Source organism: Mobula hypostoma, chromosome 10, assembly GCF_963921235.1.
Source record: "Mobula hypostoma chromosome 10, sMobHyp1.1, whole genome shotgun sequence".
NCBI lineage: Eukaryota > Metazoa > Chordata > Chondrichthyes > Myliobatiformes > Myliobatidae > Mobula > Mobula hypostoma.
This window is the reverse complement of record NC_086106.1, coordinates 7,139,322-7,159,788: the sequence shown is the minus strand read 5'-3', so window position 1 is coordinate 7,159,788 and position 20,467 is coordinate 7,139,322. Positions and strand designations below refer to the sequence as shown.

The 20,467-nt window shown below is 47.4% G+C and overlaps 1 protein-coding gene across 2 annotated transcripts in view; it reads left to right on the top strand.

Annotated features, from left to right (window-relative positions):
* nova2 (NOVA alternative splicing regulator 2) overlaps positions 1-20,467 on the top strand; it is a 281,551-nt gene that overhangs the window by 18,033 nt on the left and 243,051 nt on the right. The window lies entirely within an intron of this gene.

Sequence of the window (20,467 nt, the reverse complement as noted above, 5' to 3'; positions counted from 1 at the left end):
TTGATGGGCCGAAGGGCTTCCTCTGCCATGAAGCTTAAGAGTGAGCTAATCAGCTGCTAAGGGTTTGTGAGGCAACTGTGGGTTCAGTGAGTCAAGATTATTGACATCGCAAACAACAGGAATTCTGCAGATGCTGGAAATTCAAGCAACACACATAAAAGTTGCTAGTGAACACAGCAGGCCAGGCAGCATCTCTAGGAAGAGGTGCAGTCGACGTTTTAGGCCGAGACCCTTCGTCAGGACTAACTGAAGGAAGAGTGAGTAAGGGATTTGAAAGTTGGAGGGGGAGGGGGAAACAACACCTGAGGAACAACACCTTATATTCCGTCTGGGTAGCCTTCAACCTGATGGCATGAACATCGACTTCTGCCAATGCCCCACTTCCCCCTCGTACCCCATCCGTTATTTATTTATATACTCACATTTTTTTTTTCTCTCTCTCCTTTTTCTCCCTCTGTCCCTCTCACTATACCCCTTGCCCATCCTCTGGGCTTCCCCCTTCCCCCTTTTCTTTCTCCCTGGGCCTCCTGTCCCATGATCCTCTCATATCCCCTTTGCCTATCACCCGTCCAGCTCTTGGCTCCATCCCTCCCCCTCCTGTCTTCTCCTATCATTTTGGATCTCCCCCTCCCCCTCCAACTTTCAAATCCCTTACTCACTCTTCCTTCAGTTAGTCCTGACGAAGGGTCTCGGCCTGAAACGTCGACTGTACCTCTTCCTAGAGATGCTGCCTGGCCTGCAGCATTCACCAGCAAGATTATTGACATGTTGATACTCTGGTTGTAGAGTTCCCTGAGATGGGGCTGTATGTCAGAAGGAAGGTCAATCCCTTTCACACTTACCCCAAATTATGATGTTCCCAATTAAAGTTTAGCTTTATTTGTCACATGTACATTAAGGCATTGAAGCATATTAGGAAAAGCGTCGTTTCCGCCGACAACCAACACAGTCCAAGGGTGTGCTGAGGGCAGCCCACAAATGCCACCATGCTTCCAACGGCAACGTAACATGCCCGCAACTGACTGACTGGTACGTCTGTGGAATGCGGGGGGAAACCAGAGCATCGGGAGGAAGTCCAGGCGGTCATGGGGAGAGCGTACGGTAGAAGCTGCCTGCAGGCAGTGACGGGAGTTGAGCTCCCGATCTCCTAGCCGGCCAAGTAAAGCGTTGTGCTAACTGCTACCCGTGGCCCTCCAAGGGGAGCACAACCTTGACGTTGGGTTTGGAGGCTTGCGTGCCTCAGCTGGCTGGAGTCAGGGCCTTGTGCTTTGGCTCTTGGTAGGGTCACCCATGCCAAGCAGGTCAAAGGGTAGAGGCCACCAGCGCTCCAGGTTTGGGGGTTCAGCTTAGGGCTAACGACCCTGACTTGTTATGGAAACAGCAATGAAGAATCCTTCTATATCTATGTGTAGTATGGACAGACAGAAATGGAGGACCTTCTTTGCTGCCCTAAACACCAGTGCCGTAATAGGCAGTGGGTAATTAGTAAGTAACTGCCAGAGTACTGTGCTGCCCCTGCATTATTTCTCCTTTATTTTTTTTGTGGGGGGGGGGTTAAAGGGAAGAGGCTGGGTCCACCAGGGATACGGGAAAATGAGAGGGAACACAGAGGGATTTTACAAACATGAGGAAGTCTGCAGATGCACACACAAAGCGCTGGGAGATCTCAGCAGGTCAGGTACCCTCTATGGAAAAGAGTAAACAGTTGACGTTTCAGGCCGGCTGAGAACTCTTCTTCAGGAACCTAGCCCGCTAATGAGGGACAAGAATTGGGTTTGGTCAGTCTGGATTGTTTCCAGTGGATGCCATTCTTGGCTTTGCAAATTCCTGCAGGAAACGGGAAGGGTTTAGGTTGACCTAATGCTTACCAGGGGCATTCCTCTTGTTGAAGATCTACCTGAGCTTCCTGCCCAGGTTTGCAATGTAACCCGTGGGACGGACAATGAATTCCGTAACTCGGGAGCCGAGTTGGGTGCTAATTCCGTGAGGAAGAGAGGGGTTGTCGGATGAGCAAGCGTGCCGGGGAGCTCAACCAGGATATTAAAAGCACAGTAATGGCGGGGCAGACTCGATGGGCCGAATGGCCTACTTCTGCTCCTTTGTCATATGGTCTTATGGTAATTGGGCCATTGGTGGCATACGCAACAGCTAAGCCCAATGTCTGTGCCTTTTGTACGTGGCTTTGGTGGAGTTTGGCTTCCCTAGTGGTAAGGATGGAAGCAGAGAGATTCTGATTGGTGGTGTGAGGTTCCTTGTCGCTGTTCCCTACTTGACTGTCTAGATGAGTACTCTTGGCTCGTATCCAGTCACCGGCTCTGAGGAGTGAATCGGCCGTTGTTGTACACGGGTAGTTCCTCACCCAGAGGCAGACTATTCAATCCTGTCTGTCCCTTCGTTCCACAACATCAGTCTCGCTCTCCCACAGCGGCTCCGTGTACATTGATGACACACTCTCTTTATTTTTCCAAATGCAGAGAAGATTCGAAAATCTGAGGAGCAAAGGTGAACTTGCAGGTTGAGTCGGTGGTAAGGAAGGCAAATGGAATGCTAGCATTCATTTTGAAAGAATTAGAATATAGAAGCAAGGATGTAATGCTGAGGCTTTATAAGGCTCTGCTGAGGCCGCTCTTGGAGTATTGAGAGCAGGTTTGGGCCTCGTGTCTAAGGAAGGATGTGTTGACATTACAGAGGGCTCAAAGGAGGTTCGCGAAAGTGGTCGTGGGATTGAAAAGCTTATCATGTGAGGAGTGTTTGATCTCCGGGCCTGCACTCACTGGAATTCAGAAAAATGAGGGGGTGTGGAATCTCATTGAAACCTATCGAATGTCGAAGGGTCTTGATAGAGTGGATGTGGAGAGGGCGTTCCCTATGCTCGGGGAGTCTAGGACCAGAGGAGACAGCCTCAGAATAGAGGTATCTCCATTTAGAACAGAGATGAGGAAGAATTTCTTTAGCCGAAGGATGGTGAGTCTGTAGAATTCATTGCCGCATATGGCTGTGGAAGTCAAGTCATTGGGTATATTTGAGGCAGAGGATGACAGATTCTTGATTAGTCGGAGCATGAAGAGATATGGGGAGAAGACAGGAGATTGGGGCTGAGGAGGAAAATGGATCGGCCATGATGAAATGTTGGAGCAGACTCGATGGGCCAAATGGCTGATTTCTGCTCCTACATCTTCTGGTCTAGTGCCATCACAAAGTTGACATGACAGATCTAGCAGGGTCTGCAGGCCATTACTTCACACAAAGCAAAACTAAAATGATGAATGGCTGTGATGTTTCACTTCCAGGTGTGCTCAACACCTTTTATGCAAGCTTAGACAAGGAGAGACAAGACAATGCACCAGTGTGAGTCCCTCCAGCATCCAGCGACTGTCATCTCTGTCCCTTTTTCTTCCCATCACAAAGAAGGCACAAGAGCGCCTCTACTTTCCTAGAAGTTGCTCAGATTCAGTATGTCATTGAAAACTTTGACAAACTGTCCCTGGGTGTCAAGACCTGTGAGGATCTATGCTGCCTGATCTGCTGAGTTCCTCCAGCATTTTGTGTGCATTGCTCAAGATTGCCAGCCACTGCCGAATCTATTGTGCTTGCATGTCTGAAAATGCTTTGTCAGAATAAGGAAAATTTGGGTCAAAAATCGTTATTAAAATGCAGAGAAAGGGAGGGGGGTTGGAAAATCTGTCGTGTCACTTCTTCACGTCCTTTCATTTCACCTGATGAGCAATAGTGAACGATGTAAGATAGAGTGGTTGTGGAATTGGAGATAGGTTGAGAATAGATATAAATTTGGAGATCAGAATGATCAGCTTGAAATGTATAAAATACTGACCCCAGAAGGCTTATGTACTTAATTGAAAAACTAAGTGCAAAGTGGTTAAGGCATTGGACTAGCAATCTGAAGGTCGTGAGTTCGAGCCCCAGCTGAGGCAGCGTGTTATGTCCTTGAGCAAGGCACTTAACCACACATTGCTCTGCGACGACACCGGTGCCAAGCTGTATGGGTCCTAATGCCCTTCCCTTGGGCAACATTGGTGTCGTGGAGAGGGGAGACTTGCAGCATGGGCAACTACTGGTCTTCCATACAACCTTGCCCAGGCCTGCGCCCTGGAGAGTGAAGACTTTCCAGGCGAAGATCCATGGTCTCCCAAGACTAACGGATGCCTTTACTTTTATTTTAAGCTGGTCCCAACATACTGATGTAGTCATAAAGAAGGCAAGACAGCAGCTATACTTTATTAGATGTTTGAAGAGATTTGGCATGTCAACAAATATGCTCAGAAACTTCTATAGTTGTACCATGGAGAGCATTCTGACAGGCTGCATCACTGTCTGGTATGGAGGGACTATTGCACAGGACCAAAAGAAGCTGCAGAAGGTTGTAAATCTAGTCAGCTCCATCTTGGGCACTAGCCAACAAAGTACCCAGGACATCTTTAGGGAGCGGTGTCTCAGAAAGGCAGTGTCCATTATTAAGGACTCCCAGCACCCAGGGCATGCCCTTTTCTCATTGCTACCATCAGGGAGGAGATACAGAAGCCTGAAGACACACACTCAGCGATTCAGGAACAGCTTCTTCCCCTCTGCCATCCGATTCCTGAATGGACATTGAAGCTTTGGACACTACCTCACTTTTTTAAATGTACAAAGTTTGTACAATATTTCTGTTTTTGCAAATTTTTAAATCTATTCAATATACATAATTGATTTACTTGTTTATTTGTTATGTTTTTATTTTATTATCACTTTTTTTTCTCTCTCTCTGCTAGATTACGTATTGCATTGAACTGCTGCTGCTAAGTTAACAAATTTCACATCACATGCCGGTGATAATAAACCTGATTCTGGTTCCGAATTCTATAGATGCACAGTGGGGAGTGTCCTGACAGGTTGCAACATAGGCTGGTATGGAAACACCAACGCCCATGAATAGAAAAGCTTACAAAAAGTAGCGGACACAGCCCAGTCCATCACGTGCAAAACCCTCCCCACCATTGAGCGCGTCTACAAGGAGTGTTGCCGTGAGAAAGCAGCATCAATCATCAAGGGCCCCCACCATCCAGGTCACGCTCTCTTCTCGCTGCTGCCATTGAACTGAATTGACTTCATTACTTACATCCTTCATTTACGTGGGGAGCAAAAATGTTTACGTCACATCTCCATCTAAATGTGCAATTTATAGTAACTTATAATAAATAGTATGTACAACAGGGCAGTCAATATAACATAGAAATACAGTTGCGTCAGCGCGAATTAATCAGTCTGATGGCCTGGTGGAAGAAGCTGTCCCGGAGCCTGTTGGTCCTGGCTCTTATGCTGCGGTACCGTTTCCCGGATGGTAGCAGCTGGAACAGTTTGTGGTTGGGGTGACTCGGGTCCCCAATGATCCTTTGGGCCCTTTTTACACACCTGTCTTTGTAAATGTCCTGAATAGTGGGAAGTTCACATCTGCAGATGTGCTGGCATGTCCACACCACTCTCAGCAGAGTCCTGCGATTGAGGGAAGTACAGTTCCCATACCAGGCAGTGATGCAGCCAGTCAGGATGCTCTCAATCGTGCCCCTGTAGAAAGTTCTTAGGATATGGGGGCCCACACCAAACTTCTTCAACCGTCTGAGGTGAAAGAGGCACTGTTGTGCCTTTTTCACCACACAGCTGGTGTGTACAGACCATGTGAGGTTCTCGGTGATGTGTATGCTAAGGAACTTAAAGCTGTTCACCCTCTCAACCCCAGATCCATTGATGTCAATAGGGGTTAGCCCGTCTCCATTCCTCCTGTAGTCCACAACCAGCTCCTTTGTTTTTGCGACACCGAGGGAGAGGTTTTCTTGGCAACACTGTGTCACTTCCTCTCTGTAAGCTGCCTCATTATTATTTGAGATCAGGCCAATCAGTGTCGTGTCATCAGCAAATTGGGGAGGAGGTAGAGGAGTCCTGGGGTTGTTTGTCCATCTTAGTTCGTCACTGATTCTGCTGTACATTTTTATTTTCCTGTGAATGCCTGCAAAAGAATGAATCTCAAGGTGGTGTACGACCCTCAGATTCTGCGGACTCACTTCTGTGAACTTCAGTTCTGGACGCGATTTGCTTGCTTTTATTGGTTGCACGATGCGGCTTCTCCCTCTGCATATTGGGCGTCTGTCAGTTTTCTTTTGTTTTCACCGGTTTTAATGGGTTTCTTTGTTTTGTGGCTGCCTTTTGGGAGACAAATCTCAAGGCTGTATAAAGTATACATACATTGATAATAAATGTCCTTTGAACTCTGAGCTTATATGGTGATATATACATATTTGCTAATACATTTACCTTGAATTTTTGAAACTTACACTGCTCTTTGAAGGTGTCTTTTGATGGTGGGGAGGGTTGTGCCCGAGTTTACAGCCCCCTTCAGCTGTTTTATTTTGGAATAAAGGCCAATGCATCATTTTCCTTCCTGGTTTCTGACTGCACCTGCATGTTAAAGCAGTGATTCAATTTCCTGGGCACACTCGCCCTGCCAAACGCCTACGCTTTTCAAGTTCTTGAAGTTTTAGAAAACCACTCTGCCTTTTTTTTATTTTTCTACGCAAATAGTAGGGACATCAATTAAATTATCAAGGCATCTGGAGTGACAGGGTCTCCCTCCAGTGGGAAGGTCAATGAGATGGACATGTGGAAGGAAGATCTATGCAGATCTACAAGGACATTGCCTGGATTGGAGGGTGTTCCTTATGAGAATAGGTTTCTCCTTGGAGCGACGGAGGATGAGAGCTGACCTGATAGAGGTGTATAAGATAATGAGAGGCATTGATCGTGTGGATAGCCAGAGGCTTTTTCCCAGGGCTGAAATAGCTAACACGAGAGGGCATAGATGTAAGGTGCTTGGAAGTAGGTACAAGGGGGATGTCAGAGGTAAGGTTTTCACATAGAGAGTGGTGGGTGCGTGGAATGCACCGCCAGTGACGGTGGTGGAGGGGGCAGATACAAGAGGGTCTTTTAAGAGACTCTTAAGTAGGAACATGGAGCTTAGAAGAAGAGGGCTATGCGGTAGGGAAATTTTAGGCGGTTTCTAGAGTAGTTTACATGGTTGGTACAACATTGTGGGCTGAAGGTCCTGTAATGTGCTGTAGATTTCTGTTTCTATGAAGGAAAAGCTTGTTTCATCATCGTCATCATGTGCCTTGTCGTATGACGTGGACAATCATGGTCTTTCTGTGACTATGATTGTTCTTGGCAAATTTCTCTACAGGTAGAGAAGTGGTTTGCCATTGCCGCCTTCTGGGCAGTGTCTTCACAACACAGGTTGTCTGCCTGGTGTCAGTTGTCGCATAACCAGGACTTGTGATCTGCACTGGCTGCTCGTACGACCATCCACCACCCACTCCCGTGGCTTCACATGACCCTGATCGGGGGCTAAGCAGGTGCTACACCTTGCCCAAGGGTGACCTGCAGGCTAGTGGAGGGAAGGAGCGCCTTACACCTCCTTTGGTAGAGACGTATCTCCACCCAGTCCACTGGGGTAACGCACACTAAATGCTGGAGGGACTCTGCAGGTCAGGCAGCATCTCGGGCAATGAATAAAGAAGTCAATGTTTCGCACTGACACCCATCATCAGCTCGAACATATTGGCTCTTTATTCCTTCCCATGGATGTTGCCTGACCCTGCTGAGCTTTTCCGTCGTTTTGTGTGTGGGTTACTCTGGATTTCCTGCATTCCTTGGGTTCTTTGTCCATTGGAAGTCTTTGCAGGGACAAGGTTGATGTCCGCTGAAATGTCAGATGATGGGAAGGGTTACACTTCAGTGGAGCTTGTATGTAGTGGTCAAAGGGAGGGGTGGTATCCTGACTGGTTGCAGCTGGGAACACAGATACAAAATTCCCTAAAAGTGGCGTCACAGGTAATTAAATTAAATTTAAAGGCATCCGTTAGTTTTGCGAGACCATGGATCTGTGCCTGGAAAGTCTTCACTCTCCAGGGCGCAGGCCTGGGCAAGGTTGTATGGAAGACTGGCAGTTGCCCATGCTGCAAGTCTCCCCTCTCCACGACACCGATGTTGTCCGAGGGAAGGGCATTAGGACCCATACAGCTTGGCACCAGTGTCGCCGCAGAGCAATGTGTGGTTAAGTACCTTGCTCAAGGACACAACACGTTGCCTCGGCTGGGGCTCGAACTCTCAACCTTCAGGTCACTAATCCAATGCCTTAACCACTTGTCCACGTGCCCATGGGTAGATAGGGTTGTAAAGAGAGCTTTTGGTACATTGGCCTTTATAAATCAAAGTATTGAGTATAAGTAAACACGAGGAATTCTGCAGATGCTGGAAATTCAAGCAACACACATCAAAGTTGCTGGTGAACACAGCAGGCCAGGCAGCATCTCTAGGAAGAGGTACAGTCGACGTTTCAGGCCGAGACCCTTCGTCAGGACTCGTGGCCCGAAACGTTGACTGTACCTCTTCCTAGAGATGCTGCCTGGCCTGCTGTGTTCACCAGCAAATTTGATGTGTGTTTATTGAGTATAACAGTTGGAATGTAATGGTGAGGTTGTATAAGGCATTGGTGAGGCTGAATTTGGAGTATTGTGTACAGTTTTGGTCACCAAATTACAGGAAAGATATTAATAAGGTTGAAGGAGTGCAGAGAAGGTTTACAAGGATGTTGCCGGGACTTGAGAAACTCAGTTACAGAGAAAGGTTGAATAGGTTAGGACTTTATTCCCTGGAGTGTAGAAGAATGAGGGGAGATTTGATAGAGGTATATAAAATTATGATGGGTATAGATAGAGTGAATGCAGGCAGGCTTTTTCCACTGAGGCAAGGGGAGAAAAAAAACCAGAGGACATGGGTTAAGGGTGAAGGGGGAAAAGATTAAAGGGAACATTAGGGGGGGCTTCTTCACACAGAGTGGTGGGAGTGTGGAATGAGCTGCCAGATGAAGTGGTAAATGCGGGCTCACTTTTAACATTCAAGAAAAACTTGGACAGGTACACAGATGAGAGGTGTATGGAGGGATATGGTCCGTGTGCAGGTCAGTGGGATTAGGCAGAAAATGGTTCGGCACAGCCAAGAAGGGCCAAAAGGCCTGTTTCTGTGCTGTAACGTTCTATGGTTCTTTTATTGCCCGGTATGGATACACCAATGCCCATGAACGGAAAAGCCCTCAAAAAGTCGTGGGCATGGCCCAGTCCATCACACTCAAAAGCCTTCCCACCGTGAAGCACATCTCTCATCAGTGACCTCCCAGCCAGGCTCTCTTCTTGCTGCTGCCGTCAAGGAGGTGGTACAGGAACCTTTCGTTCCACACCACCAGGTTCAGGAGTGGTTATTGCCTGTCAACCAGTGCGGATAACTTCATTCATCTGAATTCCGAACAGATTCCCCCAACCTGTGGACTCTACAACTCAAGTACAGTACTGTGCCAAGGTCTTAGGTATATATGCAGTATGTGTGTCTGTATATCTATTTGTATCACGAGAGTTATTGTCAGCCTCAGGACATTTCTCTGTTTATTGGAAAGAAAAGTCATCCTGAAAGCTGTGGACTGGCTCTCTGACCCCCCTCCCAGCCGTCAGTCACACCGTCCTGTCGGAGCCTCACCGGTCCCTGGCTCGCCGAGATGCATACACTGCCAGAGCGCCGGTTCCCCACCAGCCTGGCGACGACAACAACAACAACCTGCCTTCAAGAGGTGCCTCGGGAGATCGATCAAGGAACCGAGTCTGGCAGGGATCAAAAGGCACCCTCATGATGATTCCTCATCCAATCTTCCCTCCACCTCCTTGGCAGTCGACTTGCAGTCATGATGTCAACTCCTGGGCTTGGTCCAGATCTCAAATTGCCGTAGAAAATGATCATAAAAGGTTTTGACCAATCACTGAAATTGGTTTCTTGGTCAGGACCCAGAAACAAAGCCACCCATTAGATGCAAACCCAACACACAGACCGTGGAGCTCCTGTGCGCTGCATGTTGAACACTGCCCTGCACCCCTGATGCTCAGCTGCCTGTTGGTGCACTGATCTTCATCTGAATGTCCTACTTTCAAATTTGTCATAATGAGTTCAAGGAGAGAACGTTCATTTCTTTCCAAAGTGAGAGTCTCAAGCCTGCACCAGCCTCCTCTGCTGCCGTGAAACGGCGACCTGGTGAGAAGACCTTAAGGCAAAGGAGCAGAAGTCGGCCATTCGGCCCATCGAGTCTGCTCCGCCATTTTATCATGAGCTGATCCATTCTCCCATTTAGTCCCACTCCCCCGCCTTCTCACCATAACCTTTGATGCCCTGGCTACTCAGATACCTATCAATCTCTGCCTTAAATACACCCAATGACTTGGCCTCCACTGCCACCCGTGGCAACAAATTCCACAGATTCACCTCCTGAAGCAGTTTGAATGAAAGTGGCAAAATGTATCCAGCTAAGCTGGGAGACGGATGCACCACCTATTGAATCATCTGTAAATGAAAATAAGCCGGCAGATGCCTAAAATCTGAAATAGAAACCGAGCCTGCTGGGAACATACCAGAAGTTGGGCTGCATCTGCGGAAAAAGAAACAAGTTCCACCTGAAATGTTAACACTTTTGTCTCTCCACAGATGCTGACTGATCTGCAGTCTCTGTTGCTATTTCATTGCACACCATTTACCCATCTCACGCCCAAGCTCGGAAGTAAATTTCTTATCAAAGTACATACATGTCACCATATACATCCCTGAGATTCATTTTCTTGCGGGCATTCACAGTAAATACAAGAAACACGATAGAATCAATGAAAGACCATACCCAACGAGATGGACAATCAATCAATGTGCAAAAGATGACAAGCTGTGAAAATTCAAGTTGAATCAAGTCACTTTTATTGTCCTTTCGACCATAACTGCTGGTACAGTACACAGTAAAAATGAGACAACATTTTTCGGGACCATGGTGCTACATGAACAATACAAAAACTACACTGAACTACGTAAACAACACAAAACTACACTAGACTACAGACCTACCCAGGACTGCATAAAGTGCACAAAACAGTGCAGGCATTACAATAAATAATAAACAAGACAATAGGCACAGTAGAGGGCAGTAGGTTGGTGTCAGTCCAGGCTCTGGGTATTGAGGAGTCTGATGACTTGGGGGAAGAAACTGCTACATCGTCTGGTCGTGAGAGCCCGAATGCTTCGGTGCCTTTTGCCAGATGGCAGGAGGGAGAAGAGTTTGTATGAGGGGTGTGTGGGGTCCTTCATAATGCTGTTTGCTTTACGGGTGCAGCGTGTGATGTAAATGTCTGTAATGGCGGGAGGAGAGACCCCGATGATCTTCTCAGCTGACCTCACTGTCCGCTGCAGGGTCTTGCGATCCGAGATGGTGCAATTCCCGAACCAGGCAAAAACAGAGAAAAATAATTAACAAATAAGCACTGCAAGATTGGGATTCGATTTTCGTCGCTGTCTATAAGGAGTTTGCACGTTCTCCGCATGATGACGTGGGTTTCCTCCGGGTGTTCCGGTTTCCTCCGACATTTCCAATGGCTAGTGAGTTGAGGGCATGTTACGTTGGCACCCAGAAGTGTTTGCTACTTTGATTTGACGCAAATGATGCATTTTGCTGTGTGGTTCAAAGATCAAAGTACGTTTATTGTCAAAGTACATATATATCAGCGTATACAACCCTGAGATTCATGTTCTCGCGGGCATACCCAATAAACTTATAGAATAGTAACTGTAACAGATTCAATGAAAGACCACACCGATTCGGGAGTTCAAGCAGGGTGCAAAAGTTGACAAACGGTGCAAATGCAGAAAATAAGAAATAGTAACAATAAATAGATAATAAATATCAAGAGCTTAAGACGAAGAGCCCTTGAACGTGAATCCATTGGTTGCAGTAACATTTCAATGATGGGGAGAGTGGAGTGAAGCTCTCCTCTGCTTCAGGAGGGCTGAGGGGTAATAACTGTTCCTCAACCTGGTGGTGTGAGTCCTGAGGCTCCTGTACCTACGTCCTGATGGCATTGCTACCATCAGGAAGGAGGTAGGCACCCCTGCTGCTTTCCTGTGGCTGTGTTTCATGGCAATGTGCCCAGTGGTGGGGTAAACTTTACCCGGGATGGGCGGTGCCATATCCATGACTTTTTGTACATCTGGCAAATAAAACTTTAACCCTTCCTTTCTCAAAACTGGGGGACTTCTTCCCCATCATCCTCTCTCAAAAACTTTCAATTATCTGTTCTTTTTCTAAAAGTGAGCCATCTCCAACTCCAAGATGTCCTGGTTTGCGACTCTTTGATTCTCATGGGAAGCAGAATATCTCATGAAATATTGACCCAACCGCACAGAGTGGGTTTGATTGGTTACACTGAGAGACTGCACCTAACGTGGAAAGGAGCATTGTGTGTAACATCTAAAACTGTTGTCCATCGTTGAGGACAATGATGGACAACCCCCTGCCACCCAGGACGTTATGGCTTTGTGGCGAAGTTTGCGGATGATATGAAGGTAGCTGGAGGGGGAGGTAGTTCTGAGGAAGCAATGCGATTGCAGCAGGACCGGGACAAATTGGAAGAATGAGCCAAAAAAAAGTGTCAGATGGAATACAGTGTTGGAAAATGTATGATGATGCATTTTGGTAAAAGGAACTATAGTGCAGACCATTATCCAAATGGGGAGAAGGTTCAAACATCAGGGGTGCAGGGGGACTTGGGAATCCTTGTGTAAGATTCCCAGAAGGTTAATTAGAACATAGAATAGTACAGCACATTACAGGCCCTTCGGCCCACAATGTTGTGCTAACCCCTCAAACCCTGCCTCCCATATAACCCCCCACCTTAAATTTCTCCATATACCTGTCTAGTAGCCTTTTAAACTTCACTAGTGTATCTGCCTCCACCACTGACTCAGGCAGTGCATTCCACGCATTTACAGGTTGAGTCCGTAGTAAAAAAGGCAAACGCAATGTTAGCATTTATTTCAAGGGGATTACAATGTAAAACAGGGGGATAATTCTGAGGCTTTATAAGACACTAGTCAGGCTGCACTTGGAATATTGTCAACAATTTTGAGCCCCATATCTCAGAAAGGATGTGTTGTCATTGGAGAGAGTCCAAAGGAGATTCACAAGGATGTTTCTGGCAATGAAGGGGTTAACATATAAGGAGCGTTTGGCTGCTTTGGGCCTGTACTCACTGGAATTTAGAAGAATGCGGGGGGGGTCGCTTTGAAACCTACCGAATGTTGAAAGGACTAGATGGGGTGGATGTGGGGTGGATGTGGAGAGGATGTTTCCTATGGTGGGGGTATCCAGAACCTAGAGGGCACAGCCTCAAAATTGAGGGGCGACCCTTTAGAACAGGGGTAAGGGGGAATTTTTTTAGCCAGAGAGTAGTGAATCTGTGGAATGCTCTGCCACAGACTGCGGTGGAAGCCAAATCCGTGCGTGTATTTAAGGCCGAAGCTGATCGTTTCCTGATCGGCCAGGGCATCAAAGGATATGGCGAGAAGGCAGGTGTATGGGGTTGAGTGGGGTCCGGGATCTGTTGTGATGAAATGGGGCAGACTGGATGGGCTGAATGGCCTAATTGTGCTCCGATATCTTGTGGACATTCCCTCTTCCCATTGCTACCGGTCAGGAAGGAAGTTAAGGAGCCTGATTCAGGAACAGCTTCTTCCCCTCTGTCATCAGACTTCTGAATGGGTCATTGAGTCCATGAATACTACCTCACTACTTTTTTAAAATTTCTATTTTTGCACTACTTATTTAATTTAACATATATACCTACTGTAATTCGCTTTTCTCTCTATTATTATGCATTGCTCTGTACTGCTGCGAAGTTATCAAATTTCATGCCATACCTGATTCCGATTGAGTAACTAAAGTCTCACTGTGGGGCATCAGCTGTAGTAAAGTTTAAAAAAATATATAAAGTTCCTCCCGGTGCCGTTAGGAGCATGGGGAGGGTGGGGAACAACCTTGTCGTTTCTTTAGCTTTTGTCTGCTTTACGAGGCCGAGTTACTAACTCAATGCCCAACCCAGTACGAGTGGAACTCCCGGCAGGAGCCGGCCGGATTCGAACCGGGGACCTCTTGTTCCAAAGGCCAGGTGCAGATGCCACTACGCCACTGGTACCGGTGCCATCTGTAGGGTAACTTCTCAAAAACAGGGTGTTATCGGACTTCAAAACTTGGCCAAAGAGTTTGCCGAGCATAACCTCATTTGTAGCAGAGGTACTGGGAGGGAATTTCAGAATTTGGGGTCCAGATGCCCGCTGGCTGTTTAGAACTAAGATTGAAGGGGTGCGGATGTACGAAGGTATTGGATGGGTCCGGAGATGGACTGAGCATCCTCTGGAAAGAAAAAAACAGAGCAGTCGGCTGCCCAACCACGGATATCTTTACAAGGACATCTAGTGATGATGTACTCATAAATAACCCACTCTAAAACGTTAATCAAAAGCTGCTTTGCCAGTGTCTTGAGTTTGGCCTAATGGCATAAATATTTTATTGACTGAGATATTTCATTGTAAACTCTAATCCTATTAGAAAATCAATTTAATAATTGATTACACCGATCTCTGGTAGTGTTCAGAGCACTGGGCAGAATTGAGCAGAAGTCCAAAGCTTTTTATATCGGAGTTAATAACTGTGACTCTGCTGGCTCTATTGGTTACAAGTGGTATTCTGCAATCTCTGAGATGTGCCTTTCCATTCTGTTCAGGAATGGAGGATTGGTTTACTGGTCTGTGAAGCGAATTGTGTCCGGCAGCCTTTAGTTCTAGGATACTGACGGACTTTTACCGCTGTACCATTGAGAGCATACTCACCAACTGCTCGGACCGCAAAGCACTCCAGTGCGTGGTGAAAACTGCCCAGCGGATTATCGGCACCCAATTGCCCACCGTTGAGAACATCTACCATAAGTTGATTCCTGGGATGGCAGGACTTTCATATGATGAAAGACTGGATCGACTAGGCTTATACTGTCTGGAATTTAGAAGATTGAGGGGGGATCTTATTGAAACGTATAAAATCCTAAAGGGATTGGACAGGCTAGATGCAGGAAGATTGTTCCTGATGTTGGGGAAGTCCAGAACGAGGGGTCACAGTTTGAGGATAAAGGGGAAGCCTTTTAGGACCGAGATGAGGAAAAACTTCTTCACACAGAGAGTGGTGAATCTGTGGAATTTTCTGCCACAGGCAACAGTTGAGGCCAGTTCATTGGCTATGTTTAAGAGGGAGTTAGATAAGGCCCTTGTGGCTAAAGGGATCGAGGGTATGGAGGGAAGGCAGGTACAGGGTTCTGAGTTGAATGATCAGCCATGATCGTACTGAATGGCGGTGCAGGCTCGAAGGGCCGAATGGCCTACTCCTGCACCTATTTTCTATGTTTTTAAACGCTGCCTGGGCAGGGCGAAAAGCATTATCAAGAATGCATCTCACCCTAACCATGGACTTTTTACTCTCCTCCCATCCGGTAGGTGCTACAGGAGCCTCCGCTCCCGCACCAGCAGGCACAGGAAGAGCTTCTTCCCTGAGGCTGTGACCCTGCTGAACCTCACATCACAGCGCTAAGCAGTATTGCACCCATATTGTACTGTCTCAGTACTTTTATATTTGTGTGCTGTAGCATTTACTTTTTATTCGCAGTTATTTTGTAAATAACACTATTCTTTGCATTTCTGGCCAGATGCTAAATGCATTTCATTGGCTTTGTATCTGTACTCGGCACAATGACAATAAAGTTGAATCTAATTAACGTTCCTTGTGAATTCCTAGTCTCCCGGGGTCAGGGTACCGATCCTCTTGCACTGTGTGATGACCGATGAGTCTGATGTGAGATCTACCAGCTACGCTGCTGGGCAGTTGGAGTAGGTGTTGGGTGAGCCAGCGGACAGTAGAACAGTCCGGGGTGGCGCTATAGCGCAGCGGTTAGAGCAGTCCTTTTACACCGCCAGAGTTCAATTCCTGCCGCTATAAAGGAGTTTGCATGTTCTTCTTGTGACTACGTGGGTTTCCTCTGGGTACTCCCAGTTTCATCCCACATCCCAGAGACATACAGGCTGAGGTTAGTAAATTGTGGGCTTGCTATCTTGACTCAGCAAACGTGGTGACACTCGTGGTTGCCACCAGCGCATCTTTGAACTGTTTCTGTCGTTGATGTTGAACAATGCAGTTTATGGTGTGTTTTAGTGTACATGTGACAATTCTCTCTGTTGTTCAGCTGTTTCCTCCTGATCCCGGTGCCTTCCTGGGTGATTTAGACCACAAGACACGGGAGCAGAATTAGGCCATCTGGCCCATCGAGTTTGCTGCGCTATTTGATCATGGCTGATTCATTATCCCTCTCGGCCCCGTTCTCCTGCCTTCTCCCTGTAACCCTTTATTGCTCTTACTAATCAAAAACCTACGCCCTCCACTTTAAATATACCAAATTTACCACTGGTGGCAATAAATTCCACAGATTCACCGCTCTTTCGCAAAGGAAATTCCTCCTCATCTCTGTCCTGAAGGAGCGTCCTTCTATTCTGAGGCTGTGCCATATGGTCCAAGGCTCCCCCACGAGTGGAAATGTCCTCTCCACATTCACTCTATCCAGGCCTTTTCAGTATTCAATAGGTTTCAAAGAGAACCCCAGGCGTTCTTCTAAACTCCAGTGAGTGCAGGCCCAGAGCCATCAAACGGTTTCTCAATCTGTTGATCCTTTTACTCCTCGGATCGTTCTCTGTCACGTTGGGTAGGTCCTGGCTTTCTTCAAGCTGGAGAAGGTATTACTTTAAATTCACAGAGGCTTTGGCAATCTCCTTGAAGTAATTTCACTGTCCTCCAGGAATCTCTTGCTACAACAGAGCTCAGGATAGTCAGACACGCGCACACCACACACGCACACAGCTGAAGAAACTCAGCAGGCCAGGCAGCATCTATGAAGGGGAATAAACAGTTGACATTTTAGGCCGAGAGCCTTCATCAGGACTGGGAAGGAAGGGGGCAGAAGCCAGAATAAGAAGGTGGGGGTGGAGGAGAGGAGCACAAGCTCACAGATGATAGCTGAGACAAGGTGAGGGGGGGGATTTGGGTGGGTGGGGGAGTGGGAAATGAAGTAAGTGGCTGGGAGGGGATAGGTGGGAGAGATGAAGGGCTGAATGTAATAGGAGAGGACAGTGGACTATGGAAGAAATGGGTGGAGGAGAGGAATCATAGAGAGAGCTGATGGGCAGGTGAAAAGAGAAGGGGCCGAAAGGAGAATGAGAATAGGAAATGGAAAAAGTGAAGGAGGGAGGGAGGAAGAAATTGCTGGAGAAATCGAAGTTCATGCCGTCAGGTTGGAGGCAACCCTAGATGTTCCTACAACGTGAGGTTGTCCTCATCATGGCTGTGGAGGAAGCCACAGACAGAGCTATCAGAGTGGGAATGGAAAGTCGAATTGGAAAGGGAAGACACCGGGAGATCCTGCCTTTTGCCATGGGCAGAGTGAGGATGCTAGACCTTGCGGTACCCCAGTCTGCAATTGGGTCCTCACCAGTGTAGAGGAGGACACAGCAGGAGCACCGGATGCAGTAGAAGACCCCCAACAGACTTGCAGGTGAAGTGTCACCTCACCCCTGCTCGGGGTGCTGAATGGTGGCGAGGGAGAAGGTGCAAGGACAGGGTCTGTTATGGAAGTTTAATGTCAGGGATGAAGATGATTTGATTCATCATCATCTTCATCATTATATGCCATGTCGTATGACATCATCATTATGTGCCGTGTGAAATGATGTGGGTGATCGTGGTCTTCTGACCATGATTTTTTTCTACAGAAGTAGCTTACCATTGCTGACTTCTGGGCAGTGTCTTTACAAGACGGGTGACCCTCAGCCATTATTCATACTCCTCAGAGATTGTCTGCCTGGTGTCAGTGGTCGCATAACCATCCACCTCCTGCTCCCATGGCTTTATGTGGCCCTGACTGGGGGGCTAAGCAGGTGCTACACCTTGCCCAAGGGTGACCTGCAGGCTAGTGGAGGGAAGGAGCACCTTACACCTCCTTTGGTAGAGATATATCTCCTCCTCGCCACCCCATTTTGGTTCAGCCTCTGAAAATGATTAAAGCTTTGTCTTAAATTTAAGGTGGTCTTAGATCGAGTAGGGATGTTGTTCGGTAACTGTTGTGCAAAACCAGTCAAACTTGCCTTTACTAGGTGCTTCCACCACAGAGGCAGGCAGTCTGCAGGAATCTTCCACTCCGCACATTGTTGCAACTGAGGGAGCAGTTTAGCTTTTAACTGCAATCTTCAAATGGGAATTACTGTGAAGAATTATTATTGTACACTATGCCTGTGGATAGTAATGCAAGAGGCTGGAATCTGGACTACAGGTGCTGTAGGAACTCACTGGGTTGGGTAGCTTCTGTGGAGAGAGGTGGACAGTCAACATCTCAGGGCACAGATCCCGTTCAATGGTGGCTGTTTCCTCTTCTGTTTCGTCCATCTACAGTACTGTGCCCTAGATTTTTTAATACGGCCTCCACAGATCTCAAGGCCATCTGGGATTCCCTGGAGAGACAGAAGCAAGCGAGACAGCCAAAGTCTGCAGAAGAACCAGCCGATTTTCTTATTAAACTGCACGACAGTGTAGAAAATAGAATGTCGCTGCACTGTTCAGGCCTTTCGGCCCACAATGCTGTGCTGACCTTTTTACCTACTCGTAAGATCAATCTTACACCTGTCTGCTATCTAGCTCTCTGAGAGAATAGATGTCATTCTAAATTTGGTCACACCAAATTTTGATTTAGTTTTTGAATGTTTAGTGCTCTTTATAGTAATTTTTTGATGTCGAGACACTTCTCATTATTTTGAAATCATTTTCGCTTTATAGATTTTTTTAAAAAAGACTTTTGCACGGTACTGTAGATGCTTCCAGTCTTTCCCCCGCTAAGATGCTGCATTTCCGTACAAAGCTGACAGGAACACTGGAGATCTCCCTCAGTTCTGAAGGCTGCTTTGGCAAAATTGTGCTGGGGCCTCTGCTGTTGTCCTGTGCTCCCCCAGTATACGACATGCTTAGCCACCATGAGCACCATTCAGAGCCCCAAACAGTCCCTTCAGGTGAGGCGACACTTCACCTGCAAATGTGGTGGGGTCAGCTACGATACCCACTGTGACCTCTACATGTGAGAACTGTGCAAAGGTCTTGGGCACTTATCTATAGGTGGGATGTCCAAGACTTTTACACAGTGCTCTATTTGTCAAGGTGGAGCGAAGAGCATACTTGTAAATCTGGCAGGAGCAAAGGATGTTGGGAATGACGCGGGAGCAGTGTGGGACAGGTGGCAGAGAAGGGGTGCCAGCGATGGTGGTTGGCGTGTGTGCAGACACACCCAGCCCTGAGACACCAGGCAAGGTCATTTGATTCCAAACAATTGGTTTATTGATCATTTCAGAATGTCTCTCTGGTGCTCCCCTCTCCCATCCCCCATTCCCAACCATGATTCCCCTCTCCCTGCCCCCTTCCCACACTCAGTACACAATAGAGAACCAGATCAGAGTCAGGTTTATCATCACTCACATCTGTCATGAAATTTGTTTTTTTTTATGGTAGCAGTACAGTGCAATGTTGGCACGTGGCCAAGTGGTTAAGGTGTTCATCTAGTGATCTGAAGGTCGCTAGTTCGAGCCTCTGCTGTGGCAGCGTGTTGTGTCCTTGAGCAAGGCACTTAACCACACATTGCTCTGCGACGACACCGGTGCCAAGCTGTATGGGTCCTAATGCCCTTCCCTTGGACAAGATCGGTGGCGTGGAGAGGGGAGACTTGCAGCATGGGCAACTGCTGCTCTTCCATACAACCTTGCCCAGGCCTGCGCCCTGGAAACCTTCCAAAGCGTAAATCCATGGTCTCATGAGATTAACGGATGCCTATAAAACAGTGCAATACATAAAATAGCTACAATACCATGTAAAAGTCTTGGGCTCCTTGGCAATATATTGTATATCTGCCTAAGACTTCTGCACAGTGCTGTGTGTTGGGTTTGGATGTAATGGGTGGCTTTGTTTCTGGGTCCTGGCCAAGAAACCAATTGTGGTGATTGGTCGCAAACTTCATTATCGTTTTCCACGGCAATTTGAGATCTGGACCCAGCCCAGAAGTTGACATCATGACTGCAAGTCGACTGTCAGGGAGGCGGAGGGAAGATTGGATGGGAGATCATCATGAGGATGCCTTTTGGTTCTTGATAGATTCAGCTCCTTGATCAATTTCACCCCCCCCCCCCCCGAGGCGCAGGTTGTTGTTGTTGTCGTCGCCAGGCTGGTGGGGAACCGGCGCTCTGGCAGTGTATGCATCTCGGTGAGCCAGGGATCGGTGAGGCTCCGACAGGACGGTGTGACTGACGGCTGGGAGGGGGGTCAGAGAGCCAGTCCACAGCTTTCAGGATGACTTTTCTTTCCAATAAACAGAGAAATGTCCTGAGGCTGACAATTAATAACTCTCATGATCAGAGCTCCAAGTCTCATGATGCCACTGAATAG